Genomic DNA, 7831 nt, shown 5'->3' on the forward strand with positions numbered 1-7831 from the left:
ACTAAGTGTATCCCAACAAAGTCCCAACCTCAGAAAACATCTACTGGATGTAAGGTGGGACTTGCTCTTATTTATTAAGAAACCTTTTTGCCTGGAGTCTGTTGACTACCACCCAGGTTTCATCAGGTTGACTACCACTCTCAGGTTTCATCAGCACTCTTCTCGGATGGCTCTCCAGATTAGCCAATCTTCTAGGTAGGCCACCCATTAAATTCCTTCATTCCTGAGCTCCCGTAAAGTGAGTGCAGTGTACATGAAAATTTATGCAAAAAGTTTGTTTGTTCAAATTTGATGGGCCAACGATCATCCTTTGTTCAGAGGAATCCTTCTTGGGGATGCTGAAGAGTGGTGGAAAAAGGATTTTGACAAAGGAAAAATCTATTTCTGAGGAAGGTCCCGTGTCACCCGGTGAAATTCCATTACAGCACGAATTTCTAGGTATAAAATGCTAGATATACCAGAGAAAAAGAGCTTTCAGGAAAGCTGGGGTTACTACCCCAGTCGAGCGTCTTCTAGGAAGACGCTCGGTATAAGGAAGGGTGAGTGAAATACCACTACCACGGAAACATACTCGAAAGATCTCTCCTTATCAAAACCCCCGGAACAGAGCGGTGAGCCGTTACAGCCCCTACACTCAACACCCGCCAGGACGGCGACACCAGCGCCACCTACCTCATTCCATTTTCTAGCACGTGATAATCATCTTTCGTTTTGTGTGCTCGTGCCTTTTTGTGGAATTTTCCCTATTTTCATCATGTCATCGAGCAGCTTTACTATCTCCAAGTTAAGTACTGTGTTATAGGGGTTTTTTCGTTTGTTTTTTGGCTGTTTTGGTCTCATTTTTATATATATATTTTGAGATCTTAGTATGATGCCACAAGGCGTCCCCGCACAGCCATGTCGACCACATGAGGCTTAACCCCATCAGTTTCCTGCTGTTGGAGTTGTCTCATTGTCGTTATAGTTATATATATTTTTGCCCCTGGTTCTCCCTCCTGGCGGGTTTCTGCAGTGGCACCCCCTTTTGATAATTTAGCACTTCTAAATATATTGGTCTATAGGCCCTTTGAGGGATGCCCTGTCAGGTTCCCCTCCAGGTTGGGTTCCCTTTTATTTTAGTCTGTATTAGGCTATTTTTATTTTTTTCTGGCGATAGTGCTCTCGGTTCGTTATTGTTTTATGTTTACCTCCTCGTGGTGGCGGCAGCCTTAGATCTAACCGTTGCCTCGGGGTAGGCTACGCACCCTATTGAGCACATTTTTATTTCATATTTTGGTGTGATGGTTTTTTTGTGTGGAGTAGGTTATTGCTTCCATCCCCTTGCCCTCGGCGTGGAAGTCCATCAGGTTGAGAGAATTTCTTCCCTTGCCTTTAATACATAGTCTAGGAGTTTATTTTCCTTATCCCTGGTAGGAGTGTGTTTGTCCGCTTTGAAAGGGGTGCTGCTGCTATCAAGAGTATTGTTTTCCAGAGTCCCTTTTTCCAAGAAAAGCATATATTTTGCAATTCTGTTGTTTGCCTCATTCAGTGAGTTGTGCGGCAACAAACTCTTCAAAAAGGTCCCAACAGAAGGGAGAAGGATGTAATGGGTAGTGAAATGTTGGAAACCACCGATGCTTCCTTTCAGGCCTTAATGTGACAATCCAGAAAGCCATAGAGTGCTCCCCATACAGTCTGCTTAAATGTTTTGGCTACTGAAGTGAACATTGTCTGGAAGACTTGGCAGCTTTTTAACAGCTAATTCCAGCATAGGAGTACAAGTTATGATATTGAGGTGGAGCCTAGCCTAAAATTCAGCCATGGCTGTCCTGAGATTTTTCTCACAGGGGTCCCAAATTCCTTGGTAGCCACATCCTATGGGAGCTTTTTCCTCTCAAAAGGAAGGACAAGTGTTGCCCATTCCTTTGTAAAACTATCAGACATTGGAATGGCAGACAAATGGCTTTACATCTGCCATTAACTTGTTTCCCAGTCACCACAAAACTGAAATTCTGTCGCATGTGATTGTTTTAAAAGTGAAGGGACAGAATGCTGGTGCCTCCTGGAGAGCGTACTGGTTCTATAAAATGGTTGTTGTGCTATATTTTCCATTAAACTGGAGAAATGTTGCTTATATGGCTTTCATTGGTATATTAATAAGTAGGGTAACCATCTTCCTTGGCTGTTTCTGAATTCCTATTGAAGGCTGCTGTCCCAGAATTATAAGTGCTCAACCTCAATAAGTTTTCCTTACTTTAATGTGATGTTTTCCATCTGGTTAAAGGATGCATATTGAGGCATCTCACTAAGGATTATCAGTATCATTCTTGGGTGGATATTGGTGCCTGTACTACATTCTGATTTGAGGCTTTATAGTCTGACCTGGTCTGATTATTGTTACCACTTGGAACTGTGAGAGTGATTAGGCTGTCTCCTGTTACCCATTTTGATGTCAGTTGGGATCTAGAGACAACTTCTTATTGGGCTTGGGTTTTTATTACCTGGTCACATGACGTAAGCTTTTTGATAGTCTAACTGCTGTTCATCCTAAAAGGAGTTACACTCTTAACAGTCTCCCCAGGACTCCATAAGACAGACCAATCAATTACAAAGAATTCTCTTATACTGTAGTTGGTCACAACCAGAATAGTGCTGTTGGTACAGTAATAGATTATAAAGGACTCAGGGCAGGAGGACTCTATCTGCTGTGCGACAACGACTGCCTTGAGCTTTCTTTACGCCCCACTTGCAAAGATGTGACGGCTGTCTTCCTCATTACACTGTGGTCTATCCAGGAATTCATTAATCCCCAGTGTTCGACTATGCATTTGTCGATATCATAACACCACTCAGGTACAGTTATAAAACCCAGTGAAAAGTTTTAGTTCCTTAAAAATTTAACAAGTAGGCTTATATTTGTTAAAATTGGGAGCCAGTAGGCTTAGCCTCTTGAAGGGTGAGAAGGTGGGATTAGATAGCTATACTCTGTTTTTTTTACCAAGGCAGATTTGCACTTACTTGCAGGGTGCCCTTTTAGCTCGGAAAAGTTTCCTGCTAGCTGATTGGTTGCAAGTGTTTTGTCCAAATAGCGTCATTGTTTTCAAATAATTACCAAGTAATGTGAATCGAAACTTATTTACTAACCTAAATTTCTCCCTCAGATATATGTTTTGTCAATAAATAATGTAAACGAATAAAGAGATTATAAAGTATTGTGATGGTAAGTCTAAATTTAATAACAACACCCTCTGAAGTCAACGACAGGAGCTTGTTTTTGGATGCACGCTGCATAATTTTTGTACTTTTCACATATTTTAACACCAATTGGGGTAAATTACACTAAGCATAAGAAAAACATGTTATTATAAACTTTCTTTGAATACCAGAATCCACTAAAAACATGGAATTAATAAAACTTGCTATTGGTGAAAACTTCTGGGGAGGTAAAAGGAACAGCCTGTGGCTTTAGACAAAATTACCTAGATAGGTAGGCCTAGTTATTCATATGATATCCACATGCCAGCAAATGTTGATGGGCAAGAAAACTTTTCAGATACATATCATCTTTTATAGGCTTTTGTGCTTGAAGCCTTTTGTTATATCATTATGATAAATATGAAGAGGCTATTTTTTGTCTTTTACATAATAATAATATATTTCCCTTATGGCTTTATTTCTTGCACACATTTCAAACTAGGCTAAACTATGTCTATATTTCTTACCCCATTTTTTGACAATTGAAATAAATTTTGCTTAACTTTTTTGAGGTAAAAGTAACAGTAAAAAGTAGCTGATGCTTGATATAAGTTAGGCTAGGTGTATGTAGGCCTATGATGTAAGTCCGTATAGAAAGGGTTTGCTAATTTTGTCATAAAGGTATAGATTCTATTAATAGCACTATTTTCAGTTTGAGGATACTGTAGTGTTCCATAAATTGCGTAAAAATCACAATTAAATGAATTCATAATTTCACCGAGTTACAACCCCCTTCCATCCCCACCTCAGTATTTGACAGTAGACGCCTATAGCCTACTAATCCTTAAATGTATATGTGTATAGTAGATTTTCTACTCAGTCACATATTCTTGTAACTGTCAAAAAATCTGCAGACACATAGACATAACCTTATATGTGTCCTGAACAGAATGCAAAATAAAAAAGGGATAGTTTTACCTAGCAGTGTTATGTAAAACCATGAAAGGGTAGTTGTTAATTTCTGCATATAGTTTTATTAGTGTGCACCTAAAAAAGAAGCATAGAAACTATTTAATTGCAGATATAGATTAAAGTAATCTGAGTAACATAGCACTGATTTCAACACTTAACATAAATCAGGAAAAAAGCTGCAATGACATAAATCAGAAAATGCTGCAATGACGCAGCTGGGTAATTTTATCTGCCAGGCCACCACAGGCTGTTTCTTTTACCTCCCCGGAAGTTTTCACCAATAGTGAGTTTTATTAATTCCATGTTTTTAGTAGATTCTGGTATTCAAAGAAAGTTTATAATAACATGCTTTTCTTATGCTTAGTGTAATTTATCCCAATTGGTGTTAAAATATGTGAAAAGTACAAAAATTATGCAGCGTGCATCCGAAAACAAGCTCCTGTCGTTCACTTCGGCAGGTGTTGTTATAAAATTTAGACTTATTATCACAATACTTTATAATCCCTTTATTCGTTAACATTATTTATTGACAAAACATATATCTTAGGGAGAAATTTAGGTTAGTAAATAAAGTTTTGATTCACATTACTTGGTAATTATTTGAAAACAATGATGCTATTCGGACAAAATACTGGCAACCAATTAGCTAGCAGGAAACTTTTCCAAGCTAAAAGGGCACCCCTGCGAGTGAGTGCAAATCCGCCTCGGTAAAAAAAACTGAGTTTAGGCAATGCTGTTTTTTTTTTTTTTTTTGACAAAGTGATAATTAGCATTAAGGCAGGTAATATTAGACAATTTTGTTATTGAAACTCATTATTCAGTGAATATCTTTTTAACATTGATAGATAATTTGAAGTTAAGGAAAGGGTAAATCAGGTTAACCTGATTTCTTGTTTACAAAACACAGACGTAATCATAGTTTCCAATCGTGCTTGACGTACGAGCCTTGGTGTTTTCTAAAGACCAATATTTCCTTTGTAGTATTTTATAATCAAACTAAATTGATTTTGTGATAGACAGTTCCCAGCTATCCTTAATTTCTGGGTTCTTTTCAAGTGTTAGAAGGAAACACAGTCGACCCCTGGTATTCGCTGGGGATGTGTACCAGTACCCTCCGCAAATAGCTCAAATCTGCAATTACTTGAAACCCCTCTAAAAATGCTTATAACTGCCTATTTTGATTGTTCAAAACACCAAAAAATCCTCTAAAAATGTGTATACCTGAATATTTTAATAGTTTTATCACAAAAAGTATATTTAGTCACAAAAATTATATGGAAATACAGTAATTTGTGAATATTTCTCGATGAAAAATACTGCGAATAGGCGAATTTTCCGCGGATGTGTATATGTATGTGTTCCATAGAGAAATCTGCAAATAGGTGAAGCCGTGAATCCGAACTGCGAATAGGTAGGGGTCCACTGAGAGCGTTCATGGGGATCTACTTCTACGGGTGTTATTCCACCAGTATTGATGTCACAGGTGTTGAGGGAAATTGTTGTAATGCTTGTCTTTTTCTAAGATAATACAAAAAGAACTTTTTTGTAATGGTGAGCTTTGCCAAACAATTTAAAATCTTAGAGATTACTGATTTTATATATTGTAGGTACAATAATTCCAGTAATTATTGAATTTAATAATGTACTGTACCAACTAACATAGCATTTAGGTTACAGAATCTTTACCTAGTGCTTGGGAATAGACCTGGTAATCGAAGGTAATGAAATGTATAGAAATATATAATATGGATATCTATTTAGTTTATACTTAATTGAGTTAAGAAGTATTTGTGAGTAAATACTTTGAGACAATGTTATTGTAGCAATTGTGAATTAATATATTGAACAGTTACTACTATTTTATGGATATGACCCATTGATCATGTTCCCTTTCATCATACTATGGACACATACATGTCGACCTTTTTTAATTTGAAGTTTTTGCTGCCTATACAGCGATGTAGGTAGCAAACACTAGATAGTTTTTATTAAACACTTGTTCCTTCTATCACTACTGGGCTACTATTGCGCAGGACCTACGCATTACCTGTGCCATGGCAAATTGTTCAGTCTGCTTTTCGCCTGTGGAAATGGTTCATAAATACCTGCCATGAGCCAGCCCCTGAAGGGGTAAAGGAGAATTTGGTTGGTGGCTGGACATGTATGAAATATGCCACATGCTATTGGAAGCAAGTTTATATGATGAAAGAGCTCATTTTTAAGGAGTCTTTATTAGTTGTAGATTTCAATAGGAATACAGGAGACGGAGGCTACTGTACATGTTCCGCAGAACTATGGCAGTGTGTTTCCATCCCTCTCTGAGCAGAATCCACATTTGGGCCAATACTCCAAAAGCAGTGGATTCTAGGAACTCCCACCTGTACTCTGATGGAAACAAAGAGTCTCTCCTTTGGGAGACAAGTCACTGATACCTGACATGAAGTGGACAGCCATTGAAATTTCCCTTCTGAATTTGGAAGATCTAGGGAACAGTCTCCTCCTTTGCAGAGAGAGGTACTTCAAATGAGAGTCTTTCCTTTCCTATGCAGCAATCATGTATTGAGGGGGTCCGCCCAACCCCATCTGAAGTGTCTGTACCTTGTATGGGGTAGTAGTATATCCTGTGTACCTTCTAGGAGGTAGTGATATATCCTGGACTTCTATTCTGCCAGGCAGTGGTGTTACAACTGCCTTGGCTCAGTCAGTTCATGCAGGCTTCCTTAATAGGAAAATTCCTCCTGCTGTTCTTTCTGTACTGCCTTGTAGTGATAATATAACTGCCTTGGCTCATCAGTTCATGCAGGCTTCCCTAATAGGGAATTCAGCTTGCTGTACTTTCTATACTGCCAGGCAGTGGTGATACGACTGCCTTGGCTCAATCAATTCATGCGGGTTTCCCTGATTGGAAAATTTTGCTTGCTGTACTTTCTCTACTGCCAGGCAGTGATGGTACAAACTGCCGTGGCTCATCAGTTCATGCAGGTTTCCTTAATAGGGAATTCAGCTTGCTGTACTTTCTATACTGCCAGGTAGTGGTGATATGACAGGCTTCCTGATGGGAAAATTCCACTTGCAGTTACTTTCAGAATTCTGGGAGTGTAACTCTTAGAGGACTCACTTGCTACTGAGCATCAGCATAGAGATGCTATTCATGATTCCCAAGGGGAATTCAGGTGTCTTGGATATGGAATCAGGTATGATATGTAAAATTTTTCATCCTGTAAATTAGAGGATTGAGAGGTTTCGCAGTCTGCCCTGGTAGTGATAGGATTCTCACCAAAAAACGTAGGTCATGGGAACAAGATAATAAATTTATAATAAGTATTATATAGCACCTCAGTTAACGAACAGTCTTGTTCACGAACAAATCAGGTCACAAACCAGGTGTTCGAACATTTTTTGTTTCGGTTTGCGAACCATGCTTCAGGCCACAAACACACAAACATCCCACAAAAGGGTCCATTGAAAGTGCCCATTTTTTTTTCAGTGGAGGATGGAGCATCATCATGAGTATAGTCATCAATGAGAGAGAGAGAGACTATTGCCCCAGTTAGGTTGTTACACCAATACTGTATCGATTTGCAAAAGTCGAATAATAGTTGTATTGAGAATAATGATAATTTGAATAAAGTTATTGTTATACTGTATCAAATCATGTTGCATGTATTATTGTCATAATATCATA

The sequence above is a fragment of the Macrobrachium rosenbergii genome, chromosome 8 (genome assembly GCF_040412425.1).
Source record: "Macrobrachium rosenbergii isolate ZJJX-2024 chromosome 8, ASM4041242v1, whole genome shotgun sequence".
Lineage (NCBI taxonomy): Eukaryota > Metazoa > Arthropoda > Malacostraca > Decapoda > Palaemonidae > Macrobrachium > Macrobrachium rosenbergii.